Genomic DNA, 15,379 nt, shown 5'->3' on the forward strand with positions numbered 1-15,379 from the left:
TTTTTTGATAGGCTCTAAGCCATCAAACCTGATATTTAGATGCATGGTTAACTTACAGAAGTCTTATGTGTGCAATCTTCTGCCTTTTCTTCAAGGGTTGGCATGATACAGAATCGTAAATATGTAGGTAGAAGAAAATAGGTTAGGTCTTCAGGGAGAATGGTCCTGCCGTTTTTCTCGTCAAGGTTATGCCTATGAATAGCCTATGGAGTCTTGCTAATCTTTGCTGCCATGTCTGGACATAGGGACTGTTTTGACCTTTGCTTTTCCAGTAAATATTTGGTTTTGATTTCATATTTCTAAAGGAGAAACACACTTACAAGGAAAAGAAGTGGTTGATTTGTCTCACATTGTGAACTTTTTCTTATCATATTTCCTAGTAGTTAAGGGAAAATAATTACTGTTGAAGGACCTGACATCAAGCTCCCCAAGTGGAAAGTTTTTAAATTTAAACTCAGCCAAGTAATAAAAACAGCTTTGATTGTTAGGTTTAGAAAAGGGACACCAAAAAAGAATTTATATATTTTTTTAAAGATTTCTTTCTTTATTTGAGAGAGAGAGTGAGAGAGAGAGCGTGCACAAGCAAGAACGGGGTGGGGGGCAGAGGGAGAGAGAAAGCGACTATCCTGAGTGTGGATCCCGATGTGGGGCTTGACCCCATGACCCTGAGATCAGACCTGAGCTGAAACCAAGAGTTAGATGCTTAACCAGCTGTGTCACTCAGGCACCCCAAGAATTTTTATTTTTTAATGACAAAGTTATCATTGACATCTCTTCTTCTGTTGTTGGTATTTTCATAAGATTTGAGACCCACGGTTTCCTAGGATGCCTCAGTTGTGGCCATTTCCAGCCAATGAAAAGGGGAAGGAAGGACTCCAGGGTAAAGACCTCTTATGCAAGTAAGGCAGAAGTTACAAACACACCTTGTGCTCACATTTCATAGGTGAGAAATTAATATAATCTCCTGCTAATTGCAAAGGGCCCTGGGAATTGAAGTTCAGCCAGACAACCATGTGCAAAAAGAATAGGAGCACACATTTTGGGGGATGCAAACAATAAACTGGCATACCGTGTTTATAGTGGAGATATCTCTCCCACTGAAAGTGAGGTGTATTGTTGATAGCTAATTACCCTTATTTATAGGTGAAGCATGGATGTACTGGAGAGTGTTTAACTTCTTCTCCCCTATGTCTACCTTTCAAAATCAAAGTACAGAGGTGTTTTATCCCTATCTCTGTTGTCTACTCATTTTTTTCTTTCTTAACTCTGTGTCTCCTGTCATTTCTCTTAGATCACCTCTCTTTCCTTTGTAAACATTTCTAAATAATCAGGATAATCCCTTTCTACCCTTTAGTGAGCTCATGTAATGTTAGGGTTTTAGTTCTTTATAATTGTGTTGGTTGCTGGGTGTTGATGGTTACTTTGCTGTGAATGGTTTTGTTTTGTTTGGGAGTTAGAGACTCATTGTAGGAACCTAAATGTAGTCTCCAGAGAGCTAGTTTTACAATAAATAAAGATATTGATCTTCCTAAACTTAGAGTAATTGGTAAAAGATTTAGGAGAATGAGGAAAAGGTGGTGCCGCAGAAACTGGAGGTGGAGTGAGTTTCAATATGGAGGGAGTGTTCAGTCATATCAGTTGCTTCAGAGAGGTCAAACAAGATAAGAGCTGCAAAGGAGGTTGTTAGTGGCATTAGGTGAGAAGTTTCATTGGAGTGGTATGGCAGGATGCCAAGATTTTCCTGTATGGAGGAGTAAATGGGAAGGGTGAAGGAGTTGAAACTATAGGTGGGCTCATTTATTTTTCCCCAGAAGTTTGTTTGATTGGTGAAGGAAAAAGTAGAGGGAGTGATAGCAAGAGCAGAGAGAATTTGTTGTTTTTAATTTTTTAGATGAGAGAGACTTGAGTATGAGGGAAAGGGAGGAAAAGGGAGCCATTGTAGAAGGAGAGATGGGGATCCAGGAGAAGGAAAGGATGATTAACTGAATTATGATTATTAACTGAATATGTTTTCAGAAGAGGTAGAAAGGAATTCTGGGGTTAAGGGCAGAGGTGTAAGGTTATTTTGGAGGTGGGAACCAGGGCCACATTTATCCATTAGACATTATTGGTATTGTGTCTAATCTATAAACGGTTTTGAGATCTTTGAAAGTATTTGAGTCCTAAAAAAATTTATTGATCTTCAAATGGATAAATATTTAATTATATATTTATAAAACATGATGTTATTACTATAATTAGTATAGACAAACATTTTATTATATTTGAAACCAATTTATAGGTAACATTTTTCTCAATTAGCAGATATTACCAGTTGAGGCAGGGAATGGTCTTGAGACCATTGAGATGGTCTTAAAATGACTCTCCAAAGATTATTCAGCAATTAAAAAAGAGGAAATTCTGTCATTTGCAACAATATGGATGGATTTTGAGGGCATTATGCTAAAATATGGCAGACAGAGAAAGACAAATACCATATGATCTCACTAATATGTGGTATCTAAAAATAAACTAGACTCAGTTTATTTTTAACTGAGGAGGGTGGTGAGTGAAATGATGAAGTTGGGAGAAAAGTACAAACTTCCAGTTACATAGTAAGTACTCCTGGGGCTATAATGCACAACATGGTGACTATAGTTAATAATACTGTATTGTATATCTAAAAGTTGCTGAGAGAGCTTAAAAGTTGTCATCACAAGAAAAAATTGTCATGGGATGCCTGGGTGGCTCAGGGGTTTGCCACTTGCCTTTGGCTCAGGGTATGATCCTGGAGTGCCGGGATTGAGTCCCGCATTGGGCTCCCTGAGGTAAGCCTGCTTCTCCCTCTGCCTATGTATCTGCCTTTCTCTCTCTTTAGGTCTCTCATGAATAAATAAATAAAATCTAAAAAAAAAAAAGAAAAAATTGTCATTATGTGTGGTGATGTGTGTTAACTAGATTTATTGTGGTGATTATTTCATAATATATACAAATGTCGAATGATTATGCTGTACACCTAAAACTAATATGTCATGTGTTACTTATTATCTCAAAAAAAAAAAAAAAGGAAAAAAAAACCTCTGACTCTACAAGGAATAAATATATTTGACCAACAGAGATGAAAAGTAAGGAAGGTGAAGAATTAAGCTTAGAAATACAGCTGAAAGTTGATATTTTTTGCCTCACCACCTCCTCTTTGTCTTTGAAGTCAGATTTTCAGGGTTTTGTTCTTAGAGTTAGAGAAACAGAAGTAAAAGATGTAGGAGAGCAAAGACAGTTTGTATTTTTTGCTGTGGGAAAAAAGAAAGGCACAAATACAAGAAATCTGACAGCATTAAGACATTTGAAGTAAGGACACATAAATTAATCTATTGGGGAAAAAAGAAGCAACAAAGAACATTAACAGGAATAAAGTTGGCTTTGTAAATTGGTGGAAGAAAAAATACAAAAGTATTACAAAGTAATAATTAGATGAAACAAATGAAAAACTATTTTAGGAAAAAACTTAAGGAAACAATATGTTACAAATAATGGGCAAGGAGAGGGCAGATCCGAGGAGTACATATTTTTTAAAATTTAATGTGTTTTTTTATTAGCTACAGAATTTTATTGGTAAAGTATATCTAAAGAGTTTTAACAAAACACAGTACCAAAACTTCTCACCTCTAAGCCCCACTCCTTGGAAGAGACTACTTCGAATTTTTTTCACCATTTCTTTTGCCTTTTTTTTCTGTATATTTTAATTTTAATTTTTAAATTTTTATTATTTTAAAAAATATTTTATTTATTCATGAGAGACTCCCAGAGAGAGAGAGAGAGAGAGGCAGAGACACAGGCAGAGGGAGAAGCAGGTTCCATGCAGGAAGCCCGATGTGGGACTTGATCCCAGGACTCTGGGATCAAACCCGGAGCCAAAGGCAGACGCTCAACTGCTGAGCCATCCAGGCATCCCTTTCCTGTATATTTTTAAATAGCAGGCTTAAGCTGTTCTTGATTTTTCAGTTTTAGATAATGACTTCCTGTGATGGATTCAGTGCTTTTATATCCCCTAAAACTCCCTTTTCTCCTAGCCTTCTAATAAAGTTATGATTTTTTGGTCACGCCAATATTCAGTGTCTATAATGACTATGGAAATGGTGTGTGTGCATATATATATATAGAGAGAGAGAGTGAGAGAGAGAGAATGAGAGAGAAAGATTGGAAGAGTTTGTGGGTTTTTTTGTGTAGCCTTTTTTTCTTTTTCCTGGAGTCAATAATTGCTTTGTCTTTTATTTAGTTGGTTTTCTATAAATTTGTCTCTAATTTATCCCTAAACTCCAACCAAAAGATCAGTCTTCTCCCTGCTTATGTAGACAATCAGGTGTTCTCTACGTTTCAATTTATTTTCTTCAAGAGAACTCTCCTGGGGCACTCATTCACCTAAGTAGCCTCCTACTTCAATCTGGTCTGGTTTCTTTCTAAATCCTCTATCCTTATCATGTATATTACTTGTCTCTTTCAAGTCGTATTCCATATTTCCTGAAGCCTGTGTTTTCCTTTTTCCTTATGTACTCCTTTGGTTAGGTAGCATCCTCCAGTAGCTTTCTGAGAAGGATGCATACAAAATAAGATCTGAGGTATCTTTGTCTATGAAACTGTCTTTATATTACCCTTGCATTTGGTGGATAGTTTGTGTGGGTATAAGATTCTATGTTGGAGATAATTTTTCCTTAGAATTTTCAAAGCATTTCTCCCTTTTTAGCTTTTTATAATGCCATTTTGATTTGTGATATTTCATAAAGATGTCTATTGGTACAGAGCTTTTCTCACTCATTGTCCCTTTTATTTTGTACCCTTGTACCCTTTTATTTTTTTATTTTTTTGAGACCCTTTTAATGTGGAAATTCATAGCTTTCAGTTCTAAGAAGTTTTATTGAATTATGTATTTGATATTTTCTCATGTCTGTCTCTGGAACTGTTGTTCCTCAGGCATTAGACTCATGCTCTAATTTTCCTATTGTTCTCTCTTCTTTTCCATATTCTTTTGGTTGTACCTTCTGTGAATATTTTTGACTTTTCCAATCCTGTTGAATTCTAAAAACATCTACAATTATATTTTACATTTCTTTACTTATTTTTTGTTTTCTGAATTCATGAATAAACATTTTATCTTGTCTTCCTATTAATTGTAGGTTTTTAAATTTTTTGTTTTGTTTTGTTTTGCTTGCATCTATGTCCCCTGCATTTTCCTTTTCTTTCTGAGTTTATTTTTTTATTTGTTATTATTTTTTAAAGATTTATTTATTATTATTATTTTTTAAAAGATTTTATTTATTCATGAGAGATAGAGAGAGAGGCAGAGACACAGACAGAGGGAGAAGCAGGCTCCATGCAGGGAGCCTGATGTGGGACTTGATCCTGGGACTCCAGGATCATGCCCTGGGCCAAAGGCAGACGCTCAACTGCTGAATCACCCAGGCGTCCCTATTATTATTATTTTTAAAATATTTTATTTATTTATTTATTTATTCATGAGAGAGAGAAAGAGAGGCAGAGACACAGGCAGAGGGACAAACAGGCTCCATGCAGGGAGCCCAATGTGAGACTTGATCCCAGGTCTCCAGGATCACACCCTGGGCTGAAGGCAGCGCTAAACTGTTGAGCCCCCCGGGCTGCCCCAAAGATTTATTTATTTGAGAGAGAGAGCATGAGTAGGAGGGGCAGAGGGAAAGGGAGAGAGAATCCCAAGCCAAGCATGGAGCCTGACAGTGGGGCTTGATCCCATGATCCTGAGATCACCACCTGAGGCCAAACCAAGAGTCAGATGCCCAACTGACTGCACCACCCAGGTGCCCCTTATTTTTCATGTTTTATCTGGTTTTGTTTTTATGTAAGAAGCTTTCCTTGAGATTTTGGAGCTTTTTGGATTTCAGATTAGGTGGTAAGCAGGGGAGGGTTTTACAGATCAGTATGTAGACTTTAATGTAATCATCCTGTTTTTAGCAGAGGTCCTCTACCTTCAACTGTTCTTGGTGTCTCTAATTTCAAGGTCCTGGTGATTCACTCTCTTAATAGAGAATAAACTAATGTTATATCTGGGTGGAAAAAAGGCAGTAACTTTGTTACACAAGGTTGAGGATAGGATGTAGAAATATAACTGTTTCTTATGTACAGTTTTCATCCAACTATGTTAGTTAGCTTGGGCTGGCACAACACAAGATCACAGGCTACATGACTTAAACAATAGAAATTTATTTTCTTACAGTCTTGGAGGCTGCAAAATCCAAGATCAAGGTCCAACAGGGTTTGGTTTCTAGTGATGACTCTCTGCTGTGTACTTCTTGCTATGTACTACGCAGCATACATGTGTGCAGAGGGGAGCTTTCTCCTGTCTCTTTGTCAAAGAATACTAATCTTGGGCAGCCCCAGTGGCTCAGTGGTTTAGCGCCGCCTGCAGCCCGGGGTGTTATCCTGGAGACCCAGGATCGAGTCCCACGTTGGGCTCCGTGCATGGAGCCTGCTTCTCCCTCTGCCTGTGTCTCTGCCTCTCTCTCTCTGTGTCTCTATGAATAAATAAATTTTAAAAAATCTTAAAAAAAAAAAAGGATACTAATCCTCCTGGATCAGGGTCCCACCCTTCTGATCATTTTTTTTTTTTACCTTAATTATTTCCTTACTCCAACTACAGCCACACTGGGTTAGAATTTCAACAAATGTGTTTGGGGGATACAGACACTTATTCCATAACACTAACCTTATGTTTTTACCTGTATTTACTGCATACCTTCATAGGTACTTGTACTTACAGTTCCTAAACTTTTCTGGTATTTTTTTTTAAAGATTTTATTTATTTATTCATGAGAGACACACAGAAAGAGGCAGAGACATAGGTAGAGAGGGGCAGGCTCCATACAGGGAGCCTGATGTGGGACTTGATCCCAGGACTCCAGAACCACACCCTGGGCGGAAGGCAGGCACTAAACCGCTGAGCCATCCAGGGATCCCCAGTATTTTGTAAGAAGGTAGGCTTTATTGTGGTTTTCTACTATACTGTATTGTGTTTGTCAGTTTGCTCGTTTGTCTCTTTTGAAACAAAGAACATGGCTCTAAATGTTTTCATTTTCCCAGTACCTTGTATATACTAGATGTTCACAATAATGTTTGAATGAGTGATTAAGTGAATGAAGCATGGGCCTAAATTAAACAGGTCTTATGTTACATTTTTTTTTTTTATGTTACATTTAAATGAATTAGACGAGGGGCGCCTGGGTGGCTCAGTCAGTTAAGTGTTCGACTCTTGATTTCTGCTGGGGTCATGATCTCTAGGTCCTGCACAGGGCATGATAGAGCCCTGCACAGGGTTTTGTCCTCAGTGGGGAATCTGCTTAAGATTCTCTACCTCTGCTCCTCTTCCTACTTGTGCAGGCTCTCTTTCTCTCTCAAATAAACAAATATTTAAAAAAATGGATTGGACTATTACTAAAACATAAATAACTGATGCTTGTGTAATCCTTTATTGTTTGTAAAGTATATCCAGGTATATTATCTTATTTGTCTTAACTAAACCTACGAAAAAAGAATGATTAGTATTCCTTTTTAATAAATTTGAACATTACAAACAATAAGGTACAATGAAAACATTTAGGAAAAGGACTAAATGGGAAAATTTGGTTAAAAAGATGGATAATTAGTAAATATCATAGGCAAGATGCAAATAAATTTTTGGTAAATAAAAGGCAGAAATTATATTTACTGTATTATGCAATAAAATTAGAGAAAATGAAAGTACAATTTATTAACTTTTTTTAAATTTATTTATGATAGTCACAGAGAGAGAGAGAGAGAGAGGCAGAGACATAGGCAGAGGGAGAAGCAGGCTCCATGCACTGGGAGCCCGACGTGGGACTCGATCCCGGGTCTCCAGGATCGCGCCCTGGGCCAAAGGCAGGTGCCAAACCGCTGCGCCACCCAGGGATCCCGAAAGTACAATTTAAAAGCACCTAACCGTGAGGATATTTATCTGTTTTTTTTAAATAGAATTTTTTTTTAAGATTTTATTTATTCATGAGAGACACAGAGAGAGAGAGAGAGGCAGAGACATAGGCAGAGAGAGAAGCAGGCTCCACGCAGGGAACCTGACGTGGGACTCGATCCCGGGTCTCCAGGATTGCACCCTGGGCTGAAGGCAGGCACTGAACCGCTGAGCCACCCAGGGATCCCCCGAGTTTTTTTTTTTTTTTAAGAGGGAGAGGTTGGTGGGTGCAGAGGAAGAGAGAGAATCTTAAGCAGGCCCCACACTTATTGTGGAGCCCAACATGAGGCTTGATCTCACAACCCTGGCTCCACCAACTGAGCCAGCCAGGTGCCTCTAACCACAAGGATATTTAAAAATTAAATTCCTCTACAACTGAGTCAGATAATACATTTGGAATATAACAAGATATTTTTTTTAAACCTTAGCACAATTAAAAGCTATAGACATATATAAAGCAATGCTTAGAAGAATTATTGTTGCTATCAAAAAAAGATAAGTCAACACTTAAAGAATTTAGAAAAGGAACAAAGTAACAAACTGAAGAAAATAAAAATTAGAACTAAATAACAAAAATAGAAATAAGCAAACAAATTTACTGGTGATTTTGAACTTTCAGAAACAAATAATTTATAAGTTACAAGGTTTGTTATTTGTTTTTTAAGATTTTATTTATTTATTCATGAGACACACACACACACACACACACACACACACACAGAGGCAGAGACACAGGCAGAAGGAGAAGCAGGCTCCATGCAGGGATCCTGATGTGGGACTCGATCCCGGGTCTCTAGGATCAGGCCCTGGGTGGAAGGTGGCGCTAAACCGCTGAGCCACCCAAGTTGCCCACAAGGTTTGTTATTAACCAAGAAAAAATAACTATGATCTTTCTGTCAGCTTTATTTTTTTAAAAAATATTTTACTTATTTATTCATGAGAGACACACAGAGGCAGAGACACAGGCAGAGGGAGAAGCAGGCTCCATGCAGGAAGCCTGATGTGGGACTACATCCTGGGACTCCAGGATCACTCCCTGAGCCAAAGGCAGGTGCTTAACTGCTGAGCCACTCAGGTATCCCTCTGTCAGCTTTATTAATACATAATTACATACCACAAAAATTACCAGTTTTTAAAAAATATTTATTTATTTGTTTGACAGAGAGAGTGTGCAAGTGCACAAGCAGGGGAAGCAGTAGAGGGAGAGGGAGAAGCAGGCCTCCACTGAGCAGGGAGCCCAATGTGGGGCTTGATCCCAGGACCCTGGGATCATGACCTGAGCTGAAGGCAGGTGCCTAACCAGGCCTCCCAGAAATTTTGTTTAAGCCACCCAGTCTATGATGTTTTTTTATAGTTGCTCAAACTGATTAGGACAGAATTGGTACTGGGGTGCCTGGGTGGCTCAGTTGATTAAGTGTCTGCCTTTGGCTCAGGTCATGATCCTGGTGTCCTGGGATTGAGCCCTCCGTTGGGCTCTCTGCTCAGTGGGGAGCCAGCTTCTCCCTCTCCCTTTGCCTCTCTCTCTCTCTCTCAAATAAATATTAAAAAATCTTTAAAAAAAGAAAAAAAAAGGAATTGGTGCCAAGGGGTCAGGTGCTGCTATAACAAATACCTAGTAATGTGGAAATGGCTTTAGACCTGGGTAATGGGAATAGGCTGGAAGAGTTTTGAGATGCATGCTAGGGAAAGCCAATATTGCTCTGAAGGAACTTGGGTTTTTGTTGTTGCTTTTCTTTAGATTTTATTTATTTATTTATGAGAGACACAGAGAGGCAGAGACATAGGCAGAGGGAGAAGCAGGCTTCCCATGGAAACCCCAGGATCACGCCTGAGCCGAAAGCAGATACTCAACTGCTAAGCCACCCAGGCATCCCTGTGAAGACACTGTTAAAGGCAGTTCTGTTGAAGATCCAGAAGAGAGACCTGGAGAAAAAGCCCCCATCTTCTTAGAGAATGCATAGTCATGAAGAGAATGTTGGATAGTAAATAGGAAATATTGACAAATATGAATGGTAAAAGGCAATTCTGATAAAGTCTCAGATGAAAATGAGAAATACATTTTGAAAACTAGAGGCAGGGGGATCCTTGTTTATTTTTTATTTTTATTTTTAATTTTTATTTATTTATGATAGTCACAGAGAGACAGAGAGAGAGGCAGAGACATAGGCAGAGGGAGAAGCAGGCTCCATGCACCGGGAGCCTGACGTGGGATTCGATCCCGGGTCTCCAGGATCGCGCCCTGGGCCAAAGGCAAGCGCCAAACCACTGCGCCACCCAGGGATCCCCGGGGTCCTTGTTTAAAGTGGCCAAGAATCGCGGTGCCTGGGTGGCTGTTGGTTAAATGTCTGGCTTTTGATTTCAGCTCAGGTCTTGATTTCAGGGTCATGAGTCCAAGCCCCATACTGGATGTGGGCCCTACTTAAAAAAAAAAGAAGATATGGTGCACACACATGCACACAAACACACACACATGGAATATTATTCAGCCATAAAAAAGAATGAAATCTTGCCATTTGTGATGACATGGATAGAGCTAGAGAGTATAATGCTAACCAGAATAAGTCAGAAAAAGATAAATACCATATGATTGCACTGATATGTGGAATTTAAGAAACAAAACAAACAAGCAGAGGGAAAAATAAGTGAGAGGGAGAGAGAGAGAAAGAAATCAAGAAACAGATTCTTAATTATAGAGAACAAACAGATTGTACCAGAGAGGAGAGTAGGGGGTTGTGTTAAATAGGTGATGGGATTAAGGAATGCATTTGTCTTGATGAGCACAGAGTGATGTATGGAGTGTTGAATTACCATATTGTACACCTGAAACTAAAATAACACTGTAGTTAACTAAGTGGAATTAAAATAAAAACTTTTAAAAAGCCCTTCAAGTAAAAAATTAAAAAACAACAGAATTTCCCTAATGACTAATGATGTTGAGCATTTTTTCATGTATTTTTGTTATCTGTGTATGATGATGTATCTATTAAAATCTTTTGCCCTTTTTTGTTAGTAGCTTGTCTTGTTGATATTAACATTTCATTTTATATTCTGAATATGTTTTTGTTATATATATGATTTCCAGTTATTTTCTCTCAGACTGCCTTGTATTTGTGTCTTTTGAAAGCACATCTTTTTAATTTTGATAAAGTCAGATTTATAATTTTTTTCTTTAATAGCTTTAAGCTTTTTATGCCTATTTGGGCCATTTTTTGCCTAACCAAAGATCACTAAGATTATTTCCTATGTTGTCTCTTACAAGTTAGTTTTAACTCTTATATTTAGGTCTCTGGCTTTTGAGTTGATTTTTTTTTTTTTTATGGTGTGAAGTAAGGGTTCTTCTTTTTGTTTTGTTTTGTTTTGTTTTGTTTTGCCTATAGATATCTAGTTGTTCCAGTACTGTTTATTGAAAAGACTATCTTTTGTCTATTGAATTACCTTGTCTTTGTTGAAAATGAATTGGCCATATTTGTGTGTGTGTATGTATTTCTAGATGCTCTCTTCTATTTCATCACTATATATATTTATCTTTATGCTAATACCGCACTGTCTTAGTTACTGTCTTTATCTTTTTTTTTTTTTATGATAGTCACACACACACACACAGAGAGAGAGAGAGAGAGGTAGAGACACAGGCAGAGGGAGAAGCAGGCTCCATGCACTGGGAGCCCGACGTGGGATTCGATCCCGGGTCTCCAGGATCGCGCCCTGGGCCAAAGGCAGGCGCTAAACCGCTGCGCCACCCAGGGATCCCTCTTTTTTTTTTTTTTTAAAGATTCTATTTATTTATTCATGAGAGACACACACACACACACACAGAGAAAGGCAGAGACACAGGCAGAGGGAGAAGCAGGCTCCATGCAGGAAGCCTGATGTGGGAGTCAATCCCCGGACTCCAGGATCACACCCTGGGCTGGGGGCAGGCGCTAAACTGCTGAGCCACCTAGGGATCCCCAATTACTGTCTTTATCACTAGTCTTGAGAAATCAGATAGAAGTCCTCCAGTTTTGCTGTTCTTGTTCAAAATTGTTTTAATGCTTTGATATTTCTTTTTTAAAAAATATTTTATTAATTTATTCATGAGAGACACAGAGAGCAAAGCAGAGACATAGGCAGAGGGAGAAGAAGGCTCCTTGCAGGGAGCCTGATTGGGGACTCGATCCTAGGACCCCAGGATTACAACCTGAGCCAAAGGCAGATGCTCAACCAGTGAGCCACCCAGTTGCCCCTGCTTTGATATTTCTTAATGGCTATGTCAGCTTGGGCAAATTACTTGACCTCTCTATGCTCAGCTTCCCAATTTGTTTTTGTTTTTATTTTTTATAAGCTTCCCAATTTGTAAACTGAATAGTAATAAGACTATTATCAGCTTTCCACACTACCCAGGGAAGGGTCCATACAGCGTTGTTCTGTGTTTCCATTGTAACTTAAAGGGAAATTTTAACAATGTCCGGAGCCCTTGATGTTCTGCAAATGAAGGAGGAGGATGTCCTCAAATTCCTTCCAGCAGGAACCCACTTAGGTGGCACCAACCTTGACTTCCAAATGGAACAGTACATCTATAAAAGGAAAAGTGATGGTATCTGCATCATAAATCTGAAGAGAACCTGGGAGAAGCTTCTGTTGGCAGCTCGTGCCATTGTTGCCATTGAAAACCCAGCTGATGTCAGTGTCATATCCAGGAATACTAGCCAGTGAGCTGTGCTGAAATTTGCTGCTGCTACTGGAGCCACTCCTATTGCTGGCCACTTCATTCCTGGAACCTTCACTAAACCAGATCTAGGCAGCCTTCTGAGAACCAAGGCTTCTGGTGGTTACTGATCCCAGGGCTGACCACCAGCCTCTCACAGAGGCATCTTATGTTAACCTGCCTACCATTGCTCTGTGTAACACAGACTCTCCTCTGTGCTACATGGACACTGCCATCCCTTAGCAATGACAAGGAAGCTCACTCAGTGGGTCTGATGTGGTGGATGCTAGCCCGGGAAGTCCTGTGCATGTGTGGCACCATTTCCCGTGAGCACCCATCGGAAGTCATGCCAGATCTCTACTTCTACAGAGATCCTGAAGAGATTGAAAAGGAAGAACAGGTTGCTGCTGAAAAGGTTGTGACTAAGGAGGAATTTCAGGGTGAATGGATGACTCCAGCTCCTGAGTTCACTATTCAGGAACTACTACTCAGGCTACTCAGCCTGAAGTTGCAGACTGGTCTGAAGGCATGCAGCTGCCCTCTGTGCCTATTTAGCAGTTCCCTACTGAAGACTGGAGCGCTCAGCCAGCCACTGAAGATTGGTCTGCAGCTCCCACTGCTCAGGCCACTGAATGGGTAGGAACAACCACTGAGTGGTCTTAAGCTGCTCTTCCACAGAAAACAGAACAAAACAAAGAGACTATTATGAAGGTTTTTTGTTTTGTTTTGTTTTTGTTTTTGTTTTTAGAGAGTTGGGGAGGGGGAAGAAGGAGAGGGAGAGAGAGAATCTTAAGCAGACTTCATGCCCAGGCAGAGCCTGATACAGGGCTCGATGTCATGACCCTGAGATCATGACCTGAGCCAGAATCAAGAGTTGGAAACTTAACAGACTGAGCCACCCAGGTACCTCAAGACTGTTATGAAGATTAAATGAATAAAACTCATAACATTGTTCCTGGCACATAGAAAGAGCTCCAAAAATATTAGCTAATATTATTTTTTTATTTCGGTTAAAGGGGCAATAGTGTGTTGATTGATCATAAAACCTGGCAAAAATAATCCTAAAAGAGGAAACTATAAACTATTTAAAGATATGAACAAAAGTGTGAAAGATCCTTAATAGATTTCTAGTACATAATGTGACATGTCTACCCCAGAAATGCAATATTAGTCTAATTTCTACAATATTTATTAAATATAATAACTGGATATACCCTTAAGAGCATATTAATAGATACTAAGACTCAAAATAATCTAGCTTTTTGAAGTTTCTAACCTTGATAAACTCCAAAAAAAACCCCTAAAAATAGAGTATTTCTAACCTCTGTTATTTATTTAAAACTATGAGAAAAATTAAGTTCGTTTTTCTTGAAAATAAGAACAAAACAAAGATGCCTCCTAGAACCACTGATATTTATTTATTTAGTAAGCTCTATGCCCAATGTGGGACCTGAACTCACGACCCCGAGATCAAGAGTTGCATGCTCTACCGACTGAGCTAACCCGGCACACCAAACCACTATTACTTTATAGTATTGGATATTAAGACTTGAACATTTTTTTTAAAGATGAATATAGGACCACAAATTATATATGGTCAAAGTTTTTTCTTACACTTGTGGGAGTGTAAATGGGTATATTTTGGAAAACTGTTTGGCAGTCTGTGCTAAAACTGAACATACTCATACCCTATGACTCAGTCATTTATTCCTAGGCACAGAACCAACTGAAATGCAGACATATGTTTACTAAATACTCATACTAGAATACTCATAGTGACACCATTCATAATAGGCCCAAACTGGAAACTTAAAAAATACTGTCAACAAGGAAATTAATAAATAAATCATAGTATATTCAACAGTGGGCTATTATGCTGCAATGAGAATTAATGAACAACTACTCACAGCTCCCTGTCCCTCTGCCTGCCACTGCACCTGCTTCTGTGCACATGCTCTCTCCCTCAAATAAATAAAATCAGAAAGAAAGAAAAAGAAAGAAAGACAGAAAGAAAGAAAGAAAGACAGAAAGAAAGAAAGAAAGAAAGAAAGAAAGAAAGAAAGAAAGAAAAAAGAGAAAAGATAGGTGCAAAAGACTGCATACTGTGTGATTTTATATATATCCCAAAAATAGATATCAAAGCACATTTTCTTATAATTTGTGACAAACTAAGTTTAGCAAATAATGTGAAAAATTTATTAGTTGACAGTTGGAAGGACCGTGGAGGGAATTCATTTAGATTCACACCTCCTACCTTATGGGGCACAATAAATTCTAGTTGAATTAAAATGTTAAAATACTTTTATATCCAGGAGAAAATAATCAAGTATGCTTACCCCTGAGATAATTTTATGACATAAACCAATAATAGATATTTGAGAGCAGATGGATATGTAGATAAAATATTTTTTTAAGTTTTCATAGGATAGGGATCCCTGGGTGGCGCAGCGGTTTGGTGCCTGCCTTTGGCCCAGGGCGCTATCCTGGAGACCCGGGATCGAATCCCATGTCAGGCTCCCGGTGCATGGAGCCTGCTTCTCCCTCTGCCTGTGTCTCTGCCTCTCTCTCTTTCTCTGTGTGACTATCATAAATAAATAAAAATTAAAAAAAAGTTTTCATAGGATAAATAGCAAGGATAAAAGAGGAGTGACAAGATAGGGAAATTACAATGAATATGGTGACTAAAAGTTAATATATGACAT

General features: G+C 38.7%; 1 protein-coding gene and 1 pseudogene across 2 annotated transcripts in view; both read left to right on the top strand.

The window, feature by feature from the left end:
• Positions 1 to 15,379, top strand: part of CSTPP1 (centriolar satellite-associated tubulin polyglutamylase complex regulator 1) — a 199,975-nt gene that overhangs the window by 11,235 nt on the left and 173,361 nt on the right. The window lies entirely within an intron of this gene.
• Positions 12,395 to 13,384, top strand: LOC112924080 (small ribosomal subunit protein uS2-like; annotated as a pseudogene).

This window comes from Vulpes vulpes, chromosome 5 (assembly GCF_048418805.1).
Source record: "Vulpes vulpes isolate BD-2025 chromosome 5, VulVul3, whole genome shotgun sequence".
Lineage (NCBI taxonomy): Eukaryota > Metazoa > Chordata > Mammalia > Carnivora > Canidae > Vulpes > Vulpes vulpes.